The sequence below is a fragment of the Pteropus alecto genome, unplaced genomic scaffold (assembly GCF_000325575.1).
Source record: "Pteropus alecto unplaced genomic scaffold, ASM32557v1 scaffold87, whole genome shotgun sequence".
Classification (NCBI taxonomy): Eukaryota; Metazoa; Chordata; class Mammalia; order Chiroptera; family Pteropodidae; genus Pteropus; species Pteropus alecto.
The window spans coordinates 13,490,945-13,508,527 of NW_006443225.1; the positions used below are offsets into that span (position 1 = coordinate 13,490,945).

At 41.3% G+C, this 17,583-nt stretch overlaps 1 pseudogene; it reads right to left on the bottom strand.

Annotated features, from left to right (window-relative positions):
• Positions 1-2,581: 2,581 nt before the first annotated feature.
• LOC112472732 lies at positions 2,582-2,700 on the bottom strand (annotated as a pseudogene).
• Between the last annotated feature and the right edge of the window lie 14,883 nt (positions 2,701-17,583).

Here is a 17,583-nt window from a genome sequence, read left to right on the forward strand (position 1 = left end):
ATAGGGAAATAAATGGAGGCTAAAAGCTGTTTAAATAATGTGAGTAGCCTTATAAATTTGTACCTACTGAAGAAAGAGAATGATCGATGCTGGATATTTAAGATGACAGCTCAGCTCTCCATGTGTTTTTTTGTATAGACACACTCTTCAAGAGAATTCACGTTTATGAACGTTTTAAAAAAATGACTGTCGAAGAGAAGAGCTAGTTTAAAACACTGATTTGTGCTGCAATGAATTAAGGCAGGGGCATAAGGCTGTATTTTCCTTTGCTGAAACTCTTTTGCCATATGGTTCTCAGTGTCCTCTTAACATAGTTTTCAAGCTATGAAATTCTGTACATCTTTATGAAGCTTAAGAATTGACCTTTGAGAGGGAAACGTCTTATTTTATTATGCTGACACCACACATCATAACTCTTATTTTGCTTGGAGATCTCATTTAATGTCATCACCAACATGTGCAACAAGAGATACGTCATGTTTATGGCTAGAATATTCTTTTTATTTCCAGTTATAGTTCTCCCATAAAATCTCTATTGAAAATAATCTCCATGCAGACATTGAATGTTATTGCTTGGAACAGAAATGCTAAAACAATTTGCTTATTTAGGATCCTGAGTTTTTCCCAACATTTTGAAGTGTCTCAATCCCTCACGAAATATCTTTTTAGCCAGAGCAGTAGTAATGTAAGTCTGTGGCTTTTCTTGTCATGTATTTTATGGGATTGTGTTACCTCTATAATATATTTTGTATTCCTCCCATGTGTATTAGAGTACAATGGGTAAATAGTTCTATTTTGTGTCTCCTCTACTAGATATTTTATAGCTATGATTGACATTCTCTCAAATGTTGTTTATTAAAAAAATAGAATAATTTGGGGGGATCCAAGAATGGTAAAAGGCAAGGCCTGAACATCATACTAAAATCCCAAAAAAATATTAGTATATTTTTTCAAAATTAGATTTTGTCTGTCTTCTTTTTCTATACATGCAGGCCCCTTCTTGAACTGGGTTAGCAGGCTGAGGGAGAGGCCTTGTCCTGGGGGCCAAGGGCAAGAGAACCTGAAGGTCCCTGGCAAACTCTGAAGGTCAGGCCCTGGACACAAAGTGCAAAGGATTGGTGGGGGAAGGAAGGCAGCAGGAGAAGAACCTAAAAGCAAAGTCCAGCAGGGAAGAACCTGGCGGAACTAGCAGAGTGCGGGCAGAGGAAGGGATGATTCGGGCCGTTTCCATAAAGGCAGATGAGGTGTGCGGAACGTGATCTGGTGCAGGGAAGGGAGTGTGGCGTTGGAGTTCGATCTAGATTCAGATGTCGCTTAGCGAATAGCTTGGGTAAGCGATTTAACCCCTCTGCGCCTGAGCTTCTCATCTATTAAATGAATATCATCATCACATCCACCCTATTACAGTAACTACCATTTCCCAAAGACCTGTAGTGTGCTAGATGCTTTACATAATCTTGTTTAATCAGTATCATCCGATGAGGTATTTTTTGTTTTGCTATTCTTGTTTTGCAAAGGGGGAAACTGAGCTCAGAGAAGTTAATTTGCTCAAGATACTTTCCTACAGCTGGAAGGTAATGGCCAGGATTTTAATCCAGGTGTGTTGGATTTCTCAGTTCATTAGACGACTGGAGCAGGATGACCTGGGGCCCATGGTATCAGGGAATCCTGGATTCTCCTGTAGCCCTTTTGCACTAGCATCTCTGGGCGGGAATGTGCATTTGAACTCACCACTCAGGTGACTCTCATGCTCTACATAAGGGTGCTCTGCAGCTTTGTTACTCAAGGTGTGGTCCGTGGTCCAGGACCAGCAGCAGTAGCATCTCCTGTTAGAAATGTGAGTTCTCAGTTCCTGCCTTAGTGCTGAATCTGCATAGATCTAACAAGGTTCCCAGGTGGTTCGTGCGTACATTAAGGTTCAAGAAGGCCTGTTCTACAGCGTGGTTGTGAGGATTAGAGATACTAAATAAAAATTGTCGACCGTGTTGTAGGTACTCAACAGATGGTCTTTGTTACCACCCTCTTTTGATCAAGTAGAGGGTGATGTTCTGGGAGGGCCACAGGTGTATGGTCAGGGTCAACAACTGTTTTGCTCTCTCTTTCCTTTGGGGTCTGTGCTCAGTGCTGTCATGTTGTGCACCAGCTTCCCGGCGTACTCCCCCAAACCTTCCTTTCCTGAAAGCATAGCATGCCGTCCCTCCTCTACCAGCTCTTCGGGGTGGAATCTGAAGATACGGGTTTGACTCTTGGCTTGACGAATTATTGTCTCTGTCCTTGAGAAAATTAGTTAACCTTTTCGAGCCTCAATTTTATCAAGTATACAAAGAAGATAATGATGGTGAAAATAACATATTTAATCATACTAAAACATAAGATATGGTCCTGTCTGCCCCTCTTATCAGACTGTTTTCATTGGGGTGTCAACTGGACAAGTAAGCAAGGAACATAAGCATTAGAATTTGTATTTCCCTCTTTAAAATTTTATTTATTTAATTTTTTAGGTGAGGCAACCCTTGGTTGACCTCACAGATTGCAAGGACCTTGTCAGTTTACAATCCCTTATTTTTTATTTTATTTTTTATGCCTATAGCACCTGGACTTCCTAGGTGGTCTCCCATCCAAGTACTAACCAGGCCCGACCCTGCTTAGCTTCCGAGATCAGACGGGATTGGGCTTGTTCAGAGTAGCATGGCCATAGACCCTCTTTTAAATTTTAAACACTTTGATTCTTTAAGTAACTTTCATGAAATTATCTGTTCTGCTCTAATGACAAAAATCTTTTAGAAATGGAGTATAAATATATAGTTAAAACTTAGATCTAAATTAACAAAATTTAAAAATTTGCCAGGATTTTTAGGAAAATGTGCTGTTTAAATTATTGATTTTTATGGCAGTAGAAACAACAATTAAGTGCCTTTTTAAAACGATGTCATGCTAGTTAATGGATATGTTTGATTTTAATGGGTATAATTGTTTTGCAGAAAGTTCTGTTTAATGATGTTTCAAAGTAAAAACACACCTTAATAAATGTTTAATAACTCCCTACAGTATGATCTCTATATTAATTCGTTAATTCCAGCATTTAACTGGCTTATAACAATTCTGTACTGAAATTCACCTCAGTTACTAGGGTTGCATTTTGTGATCGTTTTATCTTAGGAAGGGCAATAGAAGGTTCCAATACTCTCGAGTGTGCTTAGCTTATTCTTTTTCTTAGTGGTCTTTTTAGAGTCTCGTACATGATGCTCTGGCCTTGAATGGACTGTGCTAGAGCAGATTCAAATGGTGTTTAAGGAAGAGCTGGGCCTGTCTGCCCACATTCCCAGTTCGCTTGTCTGTGTGGATAGCATTTTTTAAACACTGTCCCCTGTAGCTGGAGGCCTCTATGGGCCACCAGACTGGGACGGTCCCTCTTCTTCACGTTCTCTCGGCACCCCCTACTTCCTCTCCCAGAACTGATTCATTGTGGTTTATGTTAAATTCTCTAGATCAGTGGTCCTGCAAGGGACATTTGGCAACATCTGGAGACAGTTTTGCTCGTCACAGCTGGTGGAGTTGCTACTAGTAGGTAGTACGTAGAGGCCAGGGATGCTGCCAACTCTCCTCCGATGCACAGGACAGCCCCCACATCAAAGAGTTGTCCAGCCCTGATATCATAGTGCTGCTGTGGAGAAACCTTGCTCCGGATGTTGTCCTCAGTTCCATGAGGACACCACAGCAGCCAAGGCCGCCTCGGTCACCTCTGTTTCCTAGCATGTAAACAGACTTCTGGAAGTAAGTAGTCAGTAAGTGTTTATTGAATCACTTTAATTAATTGGATGAATGGAAAAAGGCTAGCAATCTTCGGTTTAATACACTATTAAAACATATAGCGATGGATCTTGAGATAATCATGCTAAGTGAAATAAGCCAGACAGAAAAAGTTGAAAACCACACGATATCACATATGTGAGATATAAGTCTAAAAGTAACAAATATGACAGACTCGTGGACATGGACAGTGGACTGTTGGTTACCAGAGGGTAGGGGAGGAGCGGGGAGGTAGACGGGGTATAGTGGGTTAAATATGTGGTGACAGAAAGAAATCTAACTATAGGAGGTGAACACACATGCAATATATATGACTTACTGTTGAATTGTACACTTGAAACATTACGTTAACCAAAGTCACCATAATAAATTAAAAAAAATTTTTAACACCAATATATTGGAAGACATGCCAGAATAAAGCAGTCCCTTAAATGGAAAACAAAACAAAAAGATACCTCCCTCCCCCCAAAAAAAGAAAAAAATACAGGTTTGTTTTAATTGTAAATATTGGTATTAGGGAATATCATATCAAGTGAACTGTAGCACTTTGCTTTTCAAAGTTTGGACAGAATCTATAATGGAGCATTTAAAAAGATAGGATAAATTTTTTCGTATCCAGAAACGTATGAACTACCTAAGATTGAGCAGAGTCACTGAGCTGCGAACCTGGAACTCTGTGTTCACTTTTCCATCCTCCGAGTCACTTATATAAACTGTGAACTGGGGTGTCACTGGCAGCCCACATCGTGGACCACTGTAAGGAGCTGCATATGGCACATGTGCACTGTGGGGGGATTTTGCTCACGAGATCACATAGTCGTTCTTATTAAGGATTCGTGGGAGAAATCGCCCTCTTGTTTCTACTGTGCTTCTAATTTGTTATTATCTTAGAAATATTACGAATTATAGAATGGATTGTGTTTTATTTGTGGAATTGGCCACTAGGAAACTTAAATGTAAATTTCTGGCTCATTTTAATCAAGCACGCGGGATATTCTGGTGTGCTAATTACACGCGTGGCTGTCTTTGAAAAATTGTTTTCCGTTTCCCTTGCTTTTCTTTAAACTTTTAATCTCTTCCCTTCTAATTCCTCCCTCCTGTGCTCGCTCGCTCGCGTGCGCGCTCTCTCTCTCTCTCTCTTCTTTGTCATGCCAAATGTTTTGTAAATGTTTTTTTCAAAAAAGACATTTGAAAAGGAATCTGTAAGTATTTGAATACTTATTACAGCTATAGCTTTTTGATAAAGTTTATAGCGTGCCCTGAACACATAGCGACAGCCAGTATTTCTATAAGGTAAAGAGCATGATACATTCACAAAACTTTTTACTTGCTGTTCCTGGACCCTAGTCCCAGAAAGCAATTCAAGAGATGCCCTTGACATATCTGAGGAGAGAGAGAGAGGAGCGTGAGGTCTTTAGTAATCAAATTGTCTCACAAGTAATGCAGCCAGTTTCTTGCCAACTCAGCACATACCATGGTTTGTCACACACTTTAACTTATTTCTAACCTTTTGAGGTTTTGTTAAATTCGGTTGGTTTGGCTGTCCATACTTACGCTACGTGTGAATGGGCCTCGCCCATTTTTTTCAGGGTTCTTCTGGCCTTGGTTAAAAAAGTAATTATTATTGAAAAATTAATTTTTAAAAGAATTCAGCACATTGCTTGAAAATTTGGGGATGAGGTGGGCTTAGGAACTGACAAGCAAAGGACAAACAAAAATCACTTATCATCGAATCACCGAGAGGTAGTGACTACTGTTCTGATAAATTCTTTCAGCCTTTTTATCCTATGCACATATAAAGGTGCATATTGATTTTTAATGGAAATGGAATATTATACTCCTCTGCAGTTTTTGGTGTTCTCTTGTTCGTGATGGTGTTATCTTTCCATGTTGTAGAACATTGTTCTACATTATTATTTTTGGTGGCTGGACGGTATTCTGTTGTATGGATATATCATAGTTTATTAACCAATCCAATATAGTCAGACATTTGTTTCCATTGTAAATATTATTAAATCGTGTATGTCTATATGTACACGTGCCTTTTAAACAGTCAATTCTGTGATCCAAAGTCATAACATTCAATAACTTCAATTTAAAATTGGAGACACAAATCTGGAATTAGCTCCAATACAGAGTGATACAGCAGAGTAATTTTATAATATGCATTTACATTAATAACGGTTAACTACATCATTTTAATATTTAGTTGTAGAAATAAATTTAATTAAACTATGTACGTAGCCTAATCTATCTGGGTACATAGCATGCATCTATCAGGGCTGGGAACATGAAATACGAAATCTTAATTTAAAACCATCAGTGTTGTATCTTATGGATCAAAAATTTCAGATGGACTTTTTTTTTTTAAAGCAGAATGTGGGGTAAAAAATCTTAAGATTAAATTTCAGTGAGCAAATTCTTGATCAAAATTAATGTGCCACTTCGAGGGCATAACAACGAGTCTTTCGCATAACAGAATTAAGAGGACTATTTCATTTTCACAAATAATTGAAAAAGAGGTCGAGATAAAAGAGATGGTGAGGGGAGAAGACAGACGAATCCCCGCAGACCCCAGATTTACAGGTGGGATTCAAAAGTGCTTGCTGTGTGGAAAAGGCGCCATTATGAAGAAACGCTCCTCAGATTACTTGGACAGAAACAGTCAGAAAGGACCCTGATCGAGTACACATTTTCAGCATTGTCACACTGCCACAGCAAATTAGATTCATTCAGGTTACCTTCGTGGTATGCATCACTTAAAACCTTTCCCTCGACTGGGCTCCCCGCCACTCCCAACCAGATGAACTCGTCGCCCTAGAAACAAGGGAAGAAAAAAAAAAACTAATTCAAGCGCCGTGTTAATAAACAGCCAAACTCGAATAGAGGGACATTCCAGGTTACTCTGCTGCTGTCTTGGTTTGGGGGGCGGTTTTCTGCTTTGTAGCATTTCCTAAATACCTAACTCACATGCTAGTATAGAAAGTTAAGAATGTTGGGATCAAAAAAGCACTGTTTTGATGCTACAGAAAGGTTGGATTTTGCCTCACACATGGGTTCGTTGGAATAGGTTTTAGGTCCAGGTGTTAAAAAAATCTCCCTGACGTCCAGGGGCTCAGGAAGGACCGTTTCTGCTCCACGCTGGGCTTCGTAAGCAAAGACTCTAGGGGGTTCCTCTCGTCGGGGTCTTTACTACCTTCGATTTGCAGCGGGAGAGTGAGGTCAACACAGGGGCCTCGTTCTGGGAGCTCCGAGTCATTCTGTCTGCCCTCTGCTCTCCCTTTCAACCTTAGTAGCGTTTTTCCTGCAGCGTAATGATCAGAGCTGCATATCCACACCCAAGAAGTGGGTTCAGGGGTGCCTGCCACAGCACCAGCACGGCTCCCGTGGGCGTACCCTCTCTGTCCCTATCGTTACGCCAGAGAAACGTGGTGGCCTTTCATAGCATACACTGAGGGCATCAAACAGATGTTCAGGTTTTTTTTGTTTGGTTTTTTTTTCATTTTTTGATGACACTAAAATGCATTGCATAAAGTGGGCATGCTGTGAAGGGACTGTCTGACTAATTTTTAATTACCTTCTTGCACACTGCTCTTTTCATAGTAAGACCCAGGGCTTTTGGAAAGACTCAAGCCATCCTGACTTTGCCAAACAGGAAAATCTATGTTAAATGCAAAACTGAAAAAAAAAAAAAAAAGTCTCTTGGTCTAGTCTTTCTGACCTAGAGTTGACTCACCTTTTTCGTCAGTGAGCCTAAAATGCAAGGAAATAGCCTGAAGGAAAAGTGTTTGAAGACTGTGCGGTGTGTGTCTTTATACGTGTCGTGTGCGCGTATATGTGTGAGTGAGAGGGAGAGAGGGAGAGAGGGAGAGAGATCTGTCCCGGGGCTCAGGGGCTGGCCGGGGCCTTCCTGTGCCGCAGAGCTCCAGCTTCTGTTGGAAAGCAGGTACACAAAGCCTTCTTTAACTCGCCTGCCATGAGCGGTGAGATGAAACACACCCGCTGATGGTTAACAGATCTGTCCCCTAAGACGCCTCTCCTCAGAACATGGCGTTTGTTGACTCTGAGTGAGGCTTTTAGTATTTTCACTCCGTAAAAAGGTTTGGCCAGTAGCCCTGCTGTTGATTGTCATATTCCCTAGCCAGAAACGTCATTTACCAGTGTTCTTTCTTCATCTGTTCATTAAGCCTTTTGTATATTTTCTCTCTGATTCCTAGGAGTTAGTGATGACATGTGTCATTTTCATATCCGCGGACTTCCTTAAAGGAGTAAAGGGTGCAGTTATTAGCAAGTCTCCACTTTTTAGGGTTGCAAATATTTGAGGATGTTATTTCTTTTTACCTGAGAGCAAGTGAAAATAGGCAAATTTATCATATTGTTTAGCTCATTTGACTCCTGTTTATTATAGAAATAAGAATCAGGGTGGTTATAAGTGAAATAAATCCACAAGCTTGTTTCCAAAAAGCTCATTTTAGGCAATGATTTTGTCCTTTAACCACTTGATAGAGGTAATAAAATTGGCTGACATGGGTTTCCTGTCTTCGGATCCATCTGAGAATGAGGGCCCTATGGAGAACCTCTTCCATCTGCTGGGCAACGAGATTAAAAGGTAGGAAGGCAGGAAGCAACGAACTAGGAGCCTGGGCAATCAGCAACGCAGCGATCGCTTTGTGGACGTCTCATAAGTCAGCTGCAGCACAGGAGCTGTGCCTGAGCTGCGGTTCTGTCGGGCTGTTGGATGGCGTGTCTCCAGCTGCTCTCCCTGATGCCTCACCGGCCCTAAATTGCAGCCTGGGCTTGCGGGAGCATCCCTCTCCATACCCTGTTCATTTCTGTGCCCCCTTTGAATCGCACGGTCTGTGGCTCTCCAGAGCCTTGTGGTCCATGTATATTCAAGAGTTAAAGCTCCCCACCACTTCCAGTCTTGGAGGCAGGTGTACCAGGTCTCACCAGAAGCCTCCTGTGAGGTCGAGAGCCCCAGGGGGGCCTCAAATGGCCTTTGCTGAAGAACACCAGATTGTATGTTTCAGGGCCGTTTCAGAATTGTTCTGACTGAGACCTACTTTCAAAGAGAGATCTACAGATGCCAACATTTAATAGAGAACTAATTAGTGCAAATGTCCAACTCTGCCGCCCCTCGCTCAGTTCTCCATGTGTCAGGATCTATGGTAAGCACTCTGTGTACATTTTCTCATTGCCTCATAACCTCTTGAGATAGGGGGCACTACTCTTTTTTTGGGGGGGAGGGGTGGAGGGATGAGAGAACCCAGGCTTTGAAAGGTTAAGTCCCTTGCCCAGTGTTCCACAGCTGGATAGAAAGTCCGTCATGCCCATCGGTACATCCCTGTGCATTCTTCCTGTTGGTTATGCTTCCTCTATTTTCTGGCGAATCATCCAAACCATTCTCTCACCTTCGATTTCCTGTAATTTTATCCTCCCACAGTGCTCATCTGGCAAGACCCCAACCCTGGATTTTCCATTCTGCTCCCACACGGGCAACTGATATTGGGGGATAACCCAAACTAGAAAACCATGCAGGTTAATACCACTAACATTCCTCGCTCCCTACTTCAGCTGGACCCTCTGCATCCCTCATCAATCCTTTCAGAGATCCGTGGTCAACTCCCACTCCCCACAGGGGAATTCTAAACCACCAGTCTCCTCCAGCCCCCCTTTTGTTTCTAATCTCAACTGAGCATCAAACTTTTGGGAGAAACTGAGGCCATCAGAAAATTTCACCCACTCTACTTATGAGGTGATTTATAGCCACATTGATCCTTACCTCCTTATTGCCATTTTCAGAGTGTAAACACTTTATCCTCCTCCAGTCAAACCTGTTGCCTAGGTCCTTTGTAACCTCTCACCTCCTCCTGTTTCCTTTGAGACCTTGTCCCAGTCATCAGACTCCTTCAGTTCCTCTGCCTTTATTCTCTCATTTTTTCAGACATCTTCCTCTCAGCCTAAAAACAAGCTCATGTCTTACCCAATCTAAACCCCAAATCAAGTTTCAGAAAAACACAACTCTCTGGCTACCTTCAAGTCTCTTTCCTTTTCCCCTAAACTACTAGAACAGTCTATACCATTGGTTTCCCTCTGACGTCATCTCTTCTCATTCTTTCTCCCGGAATGTTTGGCTTTTGTTCTTACCATTTGTACTAATCGGGATCCAACCTGGCAAAAATAACCTTCTTGGGTGATTTGTTACAAAGAAAATATAATGCAGGGAATGTGATTAGATAGGTGGTGGGGTATCTGAGAAACCAGAGGACGAGGAGGTGGTGACAGCTGGAAGCCACGACCACACTTAGCGTGGAGGGATAAAGTAAAGACGGTGCTGTCAGACTCCGGCCTTGAGATGAGCCAAGGAAGCAAGAAGTTTGGATTAGTTGGCTTGTCCAGTGGGAGACGAAGCCATTGAGCAGATTCAGCCCAGAACCTGCCAGCCATGTCATCCAAGGCAGGGAGGAAAATACCTGGCCTCTGTGTTCCCTTTACCTTTCAATCTCTCACCAGTACCTCCCATTGGCTAAACCCAGAGCAGCTGGCGAGCAGCTGGCAGTGGAGCTTGGGAAAGGCAGCCTGCAGGGTCGGACGCCTGTGACACGGAGTGAGGAAGAATGAGGAAGGGGTCCGAGGGCTAACAGATGCAGGATGGCACGTCATGCGAGGACAGCAGTGACTTTCAGGCTCCGAATCCAGCGGGACTTTAGTTTTTCTGTCATTGGATCTCCTAACTGCCCTGGTGGTCACTCCTTCCTTGGAACTGTACACTTTCTTGGCTTCTGAGAGAGACAGTATCCTCGTTCCATTCTGTCTGTTACTCTGTCTTCTGTAGAGACTTCCACTTCCCCATACCTACCACTTAAATGTCCTCAAGGTGATAACTCCCACGTGGATTCTAATAATTTTTAAATATGTATCTCTAGCCCAGACCTGTCTTCTGAAATGCAGACCCATGCTGCCAACTCTCTGCCTCCATACCACATCAGAAGCAATAAGAACAAAACCAAACTCATCATCTTTCTCCTAAATTTCCATTTCATTCTGTTTTCTATCTCTCGGTGGAACCACTAACAATCGTGTGTGGTCTGAGATTTTACCCTACTTATAAGCTAACAAGTTTGCCTGCCACAGTTTCGTGGATGCTGGCAGGAGACACACATCTCCTGGGTCAGAGACAAAGGACATTCTTACATCACAGAAAGCAGTATGAGCCCCGCGGTCATGTAGATTCCCCTACCCCCCAAGTTCCACGGAGATAACACGGAGTGATTCGGGCGGGTTGGAGTCACTGCTGGGAACACCGGGCTTCGGGACTCCATCCTTCTAGAATGAGCTGCAGCAGACCTGCACAGCCCGTGCTCCACAGTGGGACATTGTCTTATTCTCCTGGACAGAAAAAGCACCTGTTATTTACTCTGGAGGGAGACTAGGAGAGTTTGGACAAAGGAGGGGCCACCTCTTCTGTGAGGAAATTGCTACTTCACTCTGTGCCTCGTTGTGACTTCTGTCTCCCCTGTCCTTTGGCTTCCTGTCTAGCCGAAGCGTTCTACTCGTCCTTCAAGGCTTGGCTGCCTCACTGCCACCAGTCCACCTGTGTGATAGCTTTTCCTTCCTCGTGATCCTGAGAAATTCCACATGTTGCTGTATTTCAGTGTTGCTTGCATGAAATTGTTTTACGGGGTTGCCTTCTCACCCAACTGAGCATGCCCGGAGGGGCCATACACTGCGTGACGTCTCTGAAGGCCTCGCAGGTCGCACGCACTGTGTTGGGCCTCCGGTGGAGCTGGGTGTCATGAGCTTCTGCACTGCTCAGATGGTGCTGCTTCCACAGGATCCCCTCTGTTGAACAAGAAAACATTAGTTCTGTTCCTTCTAAAATGGTTACCGCATCTGTATTCCTAGGACTCCATCTGACACTATGGAAGTACTAAATTATGGGGGCAACTTTATTTAATGAGATAGTTATGAAAAACAGGTAGAATAGCCATTAGTTTCTCTTTTAGTATCCATAATGTACCCTGTGCTAACACCAGGTAGAAAGTCTCCTGCTTTTCTAAAGAGAGAAATCAGTCCCAGCCTTTCACCTGATTTTGGTTATTTTACTTTCTTGTCAATAATACTGAAGAATGTACCCATTTTTATTATAAAGATGTAAAAGAATGAGTTCGAAGTAACCTGTCTTTAATCAAATTTGGATGACATTTTATGAAATTTCTGCAGCTGGCAAGAAATGCTGGCAGACACACATGCACACACATTTCAAAATGGCATCCAATACATTTTTTATTCCTTGAACAGAATTCAAATTTGGTCAGGCTTCTTTCCATTTCTGCAAATTCTGGAAATTCCAAAATCACTTTGCTCTAACCTCATTGGAAAAACCATGTAACTACTTTCATAATGAATTGATAACCAGTCAAATATTTTGTCATGCATTTCACATAAAAAGAGAAATCCCACCCACTGGAGGATTAATGGAGGAAAAGCATAAAACCACACTAAATCCCCCAAATGGTGACTGTTATGAAATTGCGCTAGGTTTTATAAAAATCTTATATCAATCTGTTATTCATAAAGCATATTACCTGAATTTTTATTGATACCATCATTAGGATTGTATGTATTAGGCAGAGCATTTGAGCCAGGTTCCTGGAAAATTTCTTGATTGCTATTAAAGTTGATTATAACTAAGGTTTGTTTTTAACCAAGAAAACAAATTTGGAACTGAAATTTTTTTATGCTTCATAGTCTGGAGACATGAGATATTAAAATCATGTTCTAAATAAAGTACTTTATAAAAAGATAGTGATCGCCCTCCATGTGGTTGAATTGTCTTTGTTAAGTGTGTGGATAGTAAGGTTTTCTTTATTAAAGACTATGCAAAGTTTAAAGCCAAATTTCGAAGTTTGTCTCATGCTGAGTCTGCATGATATTGGTGCCGATTAACGAGTGAAAATTTAGGTTGCTCAGGTGGTTCGATGTATTCAATATGATACAATTTAGATGAATCTTTGTTTCTGACAACTAACGATTAATTACATTGAGTCTTTTGTTTTCTCTGTACGCAGATGATAAGCTTATGTATACACTTTTACAACATTCTAGATATATTAGCTACTTACTTGGACCGCTGTTTCTCACCCTAGGTCATCCTATAAACAGTGCATTAAGTTCTTTGCGACAGCCCTGTGAATGAGTGAAGGGGAGACGGAGCAAAGGGAGGGGCAGGAAGAGGAAGCAGGGCGGGGCGTGCCAGCCTGCCGAGGGACGGGCAGGCAGCTGGCCGGGACAGTTTGGCTTTACTCTGCAGCATTTTAAAAAAATTGATTTATATTGCTTTTGGACTTTTACTTAGGTATTAAAATATAATGTCTGATTTTTTTTTATTTTAAAAAGCCACTTATGCTTTTTTTTTTTTTTGGGGGAAAATTGTTTGTATAAAACAAAACTGAAAAAAATGTACATCTTTGTTTCATGTAAAATAATTCTTAAAAGCAAAGTATCTTTTTTAACCTCAATATATGTTCTGAGACCCTGGCGATTTTAGTTGACTCTGTCCTTAGAGACAGGTGTTCACAGCTGCGGGTTCCTTGTGGGTTGGTTGGCTTTCAGGCCATGCTAAGATGCTATCGAAAATTCACAGCATTACCAGGGAGACTGACTTAGTGAACCTGTGAAGGATAAAAACTAATCATTACCACTTTTTAAAGAAATAATTCAGAGATGCCTTTGATAAATAGATAGTTTAATCCCAGGCTATAAAAAGATAATAGTATATTGTCTTCTGTGGTTTCCATAGTGGATTAAGGGTTTATTTCTTCCTTTAGATGTATGTATGTCTGCAGAACTTGTTCTCACATAAAGCCAGCTCAGTGGAAGGCTGGTGAACTTTCCTAGACGTTTTACCTGCAGGTAGGGTATTTTCCTTCACACCTATTGTGCCCCAGGCTAGAACACGTAGCCCAAAGTGCTAGGATTTCCTCCAGTGTAGCCAGGTCAGGGACTGAAAACACCTAATCAGTTTTCATTTTGGTATAAAAATAGAATTCTTCATTAATCTAAATATTTAATAATTATAATTAGAAACTCAGACATACTATGCATATACAAAGAATGAAAGAAACGAATATCAAGGTAAAAATCAGCTGATTTCTTCTATAGCCGTGTACTCACTTTTAGTGTCAAGCTGGGTTCTAGTCATAGTTTCTTGCCAGATCGTTAAGGTTCTCATGCTAATTATTACTTTGTAGTTTTGCTGCTGGGTTGGCTTTTTTTATGCTATTTGTTGCTGATGTCAGCTAACTAGTCTCTTTGTGGCTAAGAGAGAATTGTTATCTATAGCATGTGGTAGTCTCCTCTGTCTTGTTCTCTCCCTAAAGCTAAAAATATGGATGCTGAAATTATCCTTTCAGGCAATAACTATCCAGGTTAAATTAGTGTGTTCTTCAAGCTTCCTTTTTCTTCATCATACTCAATTAATGTTGAATAACTTATTCACATAAGTCCTGTAATTTTTTTTAAATATCCTTTCTGTTTACTGAATCTGCTATATTTTTTTGAGGTGACAACTGTCAATTCATCCATCCAACCACCCACATACATCCCACTTTGTTTCGAAAATAATTTAAGGCAGACACTTCAAAGGGAGTATGTTATTTTTCATCTGAAAGTTTTGAAATACAAGATGAATTTAAGTCAAATAGCTTATTTATAACAAATTACTTGCCTTATTTTTAAGCAAAGTAACAAGATATTTAATGATTCAAACATGGAAGTAATATCCTTATAAAAATTTTTTATTGGTAATAAATCTGACACTTTTGATAGGAAAGGGAATAGGATCCAAATGTAAATATGGCACTTTTGTTATGTAAATGACAGATATAGAAATTGGTCTTTTATTCGAAGTAAGTAGAAATTAGGAATTTTAAAAAAAGGTTTGAGATCAGTAAATCAGAATAAAGCGATTTAGGAGGGAAAACGACAGCCAAATGGTGATTACTGCAAAGGCGAATAACATGTAAAAAGGAAAATTTCAGTTCTCAGAGGGTGAAAAAAATCGGCCCAGAGCAGTAGGCGTGGCGTTAAAACAAACATGTCACACACTTGTACCTGGCACCTGGCGGCAGAATAGTGTTAAATCGCTTGCCACGGAAGTAAGGAAATACAGCTGACCCTGCACAAAGTGAGGGTGAGGGGTGCTGACTCCCCCACACACAGTCGAATATTCACATATAACTTCCAACTCTCCCAAAAGTTGACTGGCAGCCTACTGTTGACCCGAAGCCTTACCGATAATATAAACGGTCGATTAACACATATTTTGTATGTTATGTGAATTATATACTGTATTCTTACAATAACGTGAGCTAATAATAAAGAAAATATTAAGAAAGCTGAGGAAGAGAAAATACATTTAGAGTATTTATTGAAAAAGCCCACAAGTGGACCCGCAGTTCAAACCTGTGTTGCTCAAGGGTCAGTTGTGTACTTGCCCTGGAAGAAAATATTAGTTGAAGGTACGTAGTACTGCAATTTGAACTGAATCACTGTTTTTCTCTCTAATTATACCAACATTGCTAAAAAAAAAAAAAAAAGAAAAATCCATTAAAGGGACGAATGTAGGTTTCAACAGGTAGGAAGCAGCTACTGTGTTAGATTTATTACATGTACACTTGACCTGTATGTACCACTTGTTACCACACAGTGTAATTGTTTAGCACAGTCTGTCATTATCTCTAGGAAAATGCAAAATTTGTTAATATACCTAGTGTATAAAATACTTATGTACACATGCATTCACAGGCCTAATACATGAAAACACATGGACTGGATCATCTAGAACAAGCCAGTATTTTTACCTTCTAGAAAAGTTCCCTCAGAAAACTGCATTTCGGTAATCCATTTATGTTCAAAACCAAAGGACGTTTGCTTTTAAATATTACATATTTCTATTTATCATCAGGCACAAACCTACCTTTTTCCATGATTTTATGTTTATGTCAGTCTCTTTCCTTCTCTCATCCAGAGCCATCCCAGGCTCTGTATTCAGAAGGAGAAGCCCAGAGGGGACACTGAGGTGGCCCTGGCTGGTGGTGTCTTCTGTTGCCAGCTAACCCCAGATTATTTGTAGGTCCAAAAGAGAGTAATTGGAGAGCAGGAATCCTTCCAGTTCCTGAGGCCGGTGCTGTTCATCATTTCCCCAAACCTTTAACACTTAGCACCCAGAAAATTGTCCATTCCATTATGACAGAAAGATAATTCCATCCCCCTGTTTTTCACCGGCCACTTTAGCCCGATTTGGTCGCTGGCGTGGTCAAACGTCGGATCAGGTCGTCTGGGGCACGCGAGCGACAGCGCCACTTCTGTGCGGATGATGCTCGCTCTTCTCATTTCTCTAAACGGACGCTTCTTAACGCGGTAAGGAAATCTCTGTGCAGGAAGCTCAAGCAAATGTACAATGACAACATTGTACTGTTTTTTCCACCTCCATTTAATGTCGGTCCCAAATCATGTGAAAATTAGTGAATTTAACATCAAAATGCCTACAACACGAGCCAATGGGCTCTGACTCTCCCTCAGATACAGATTTCATTCTTGACCCCTGGGGACAAGAAGGATTCTCCTACCTTCTGGAGCTCTTGGCTCATTTTGTGTATCAGTGCCAAATCTTCTTACCCCAGGCCGTGATGTCCACCATACTAATGTGCTTATGTTAACTTTCGTACCATGGATGAAGAAAACTTAGGGTAAATTTCTGAAGCCTGCTCACACCAGAGGGGTAAAGTAGCCTTTTGCCTTGGATTTTTCACACTAAAGAAAAGCTACTAAGTCAGAAAAGATCATTTCTTCCCCCTTTTCCTGGTAAAGTGAGAGGAAACCAGTTAACTTAATAATTGGCAATTGGTAAATACAAATGGTGAAAACTATAGATCTCTAGAGTAGCATTAAAAACAGTAGGTTTGTGTTTCTCCATAAGATTCTCCTACGACGTATATTACTAGGGAATATAGGGCACATGTGTGTGGGAAGATAAGACTTGTCCTAAGTTATAAATACAAGGTTTTCCAAAAACAGTGAATAGAAGAGGAATACGAATTGGGATTTATGTGGATTTTGCAATCTTCCCTGAACGTCAGCTTTTTGCTGAGTATTTTGCCATCTCGGCTCCATCGTGTTATTCACATACAAATGGCTGGGTCAGCTAAGAATGATGCTGGCACAGTGGAAGCAGAGGAGCAGCCCAGGACTCTGTGCCAGTTCATGGACACTAAACATGTTTGCATATAAAATAAGAAACCATAACTAATTAACACCAGGCAGGTGGTCTCGATGGAAATTTAAAATCCAAACTGGGTCAGTGGGGAATAGACTTGGCAGATGGACCTGTAGCTGAAATGCTCCCCCAAGACCCGCCAAGTGAGCCTTGAGCCAACTGCCCTTCGAAAAAGCTTCCTGCGCCAGTCATTTCTAGGGAAACGGAGCCAAGGACAAATGACTGTAGATCTTAAAATGAGTGTGATTACATTAAGATTGCAGGGCTCACACAGAGTTTTCTTGAACGCCAGCATCCTTCTGTGGGAGCAGAGTGGGGCCTGTTCCACAAATGCTTGTCCCACATGCGTTTATTAATAGCAGAGAGGACGGCTTCGCGAGGGCCTGGCTGGGCTTTCAGCAAAGGAGAGGGTGTGAAGTTTTGCTGGAATGAGCTGGAGTTCCGAGGAGGAAATATTTCGACCCCCATCGAGTGCCAGAGCAAAATCAGATACC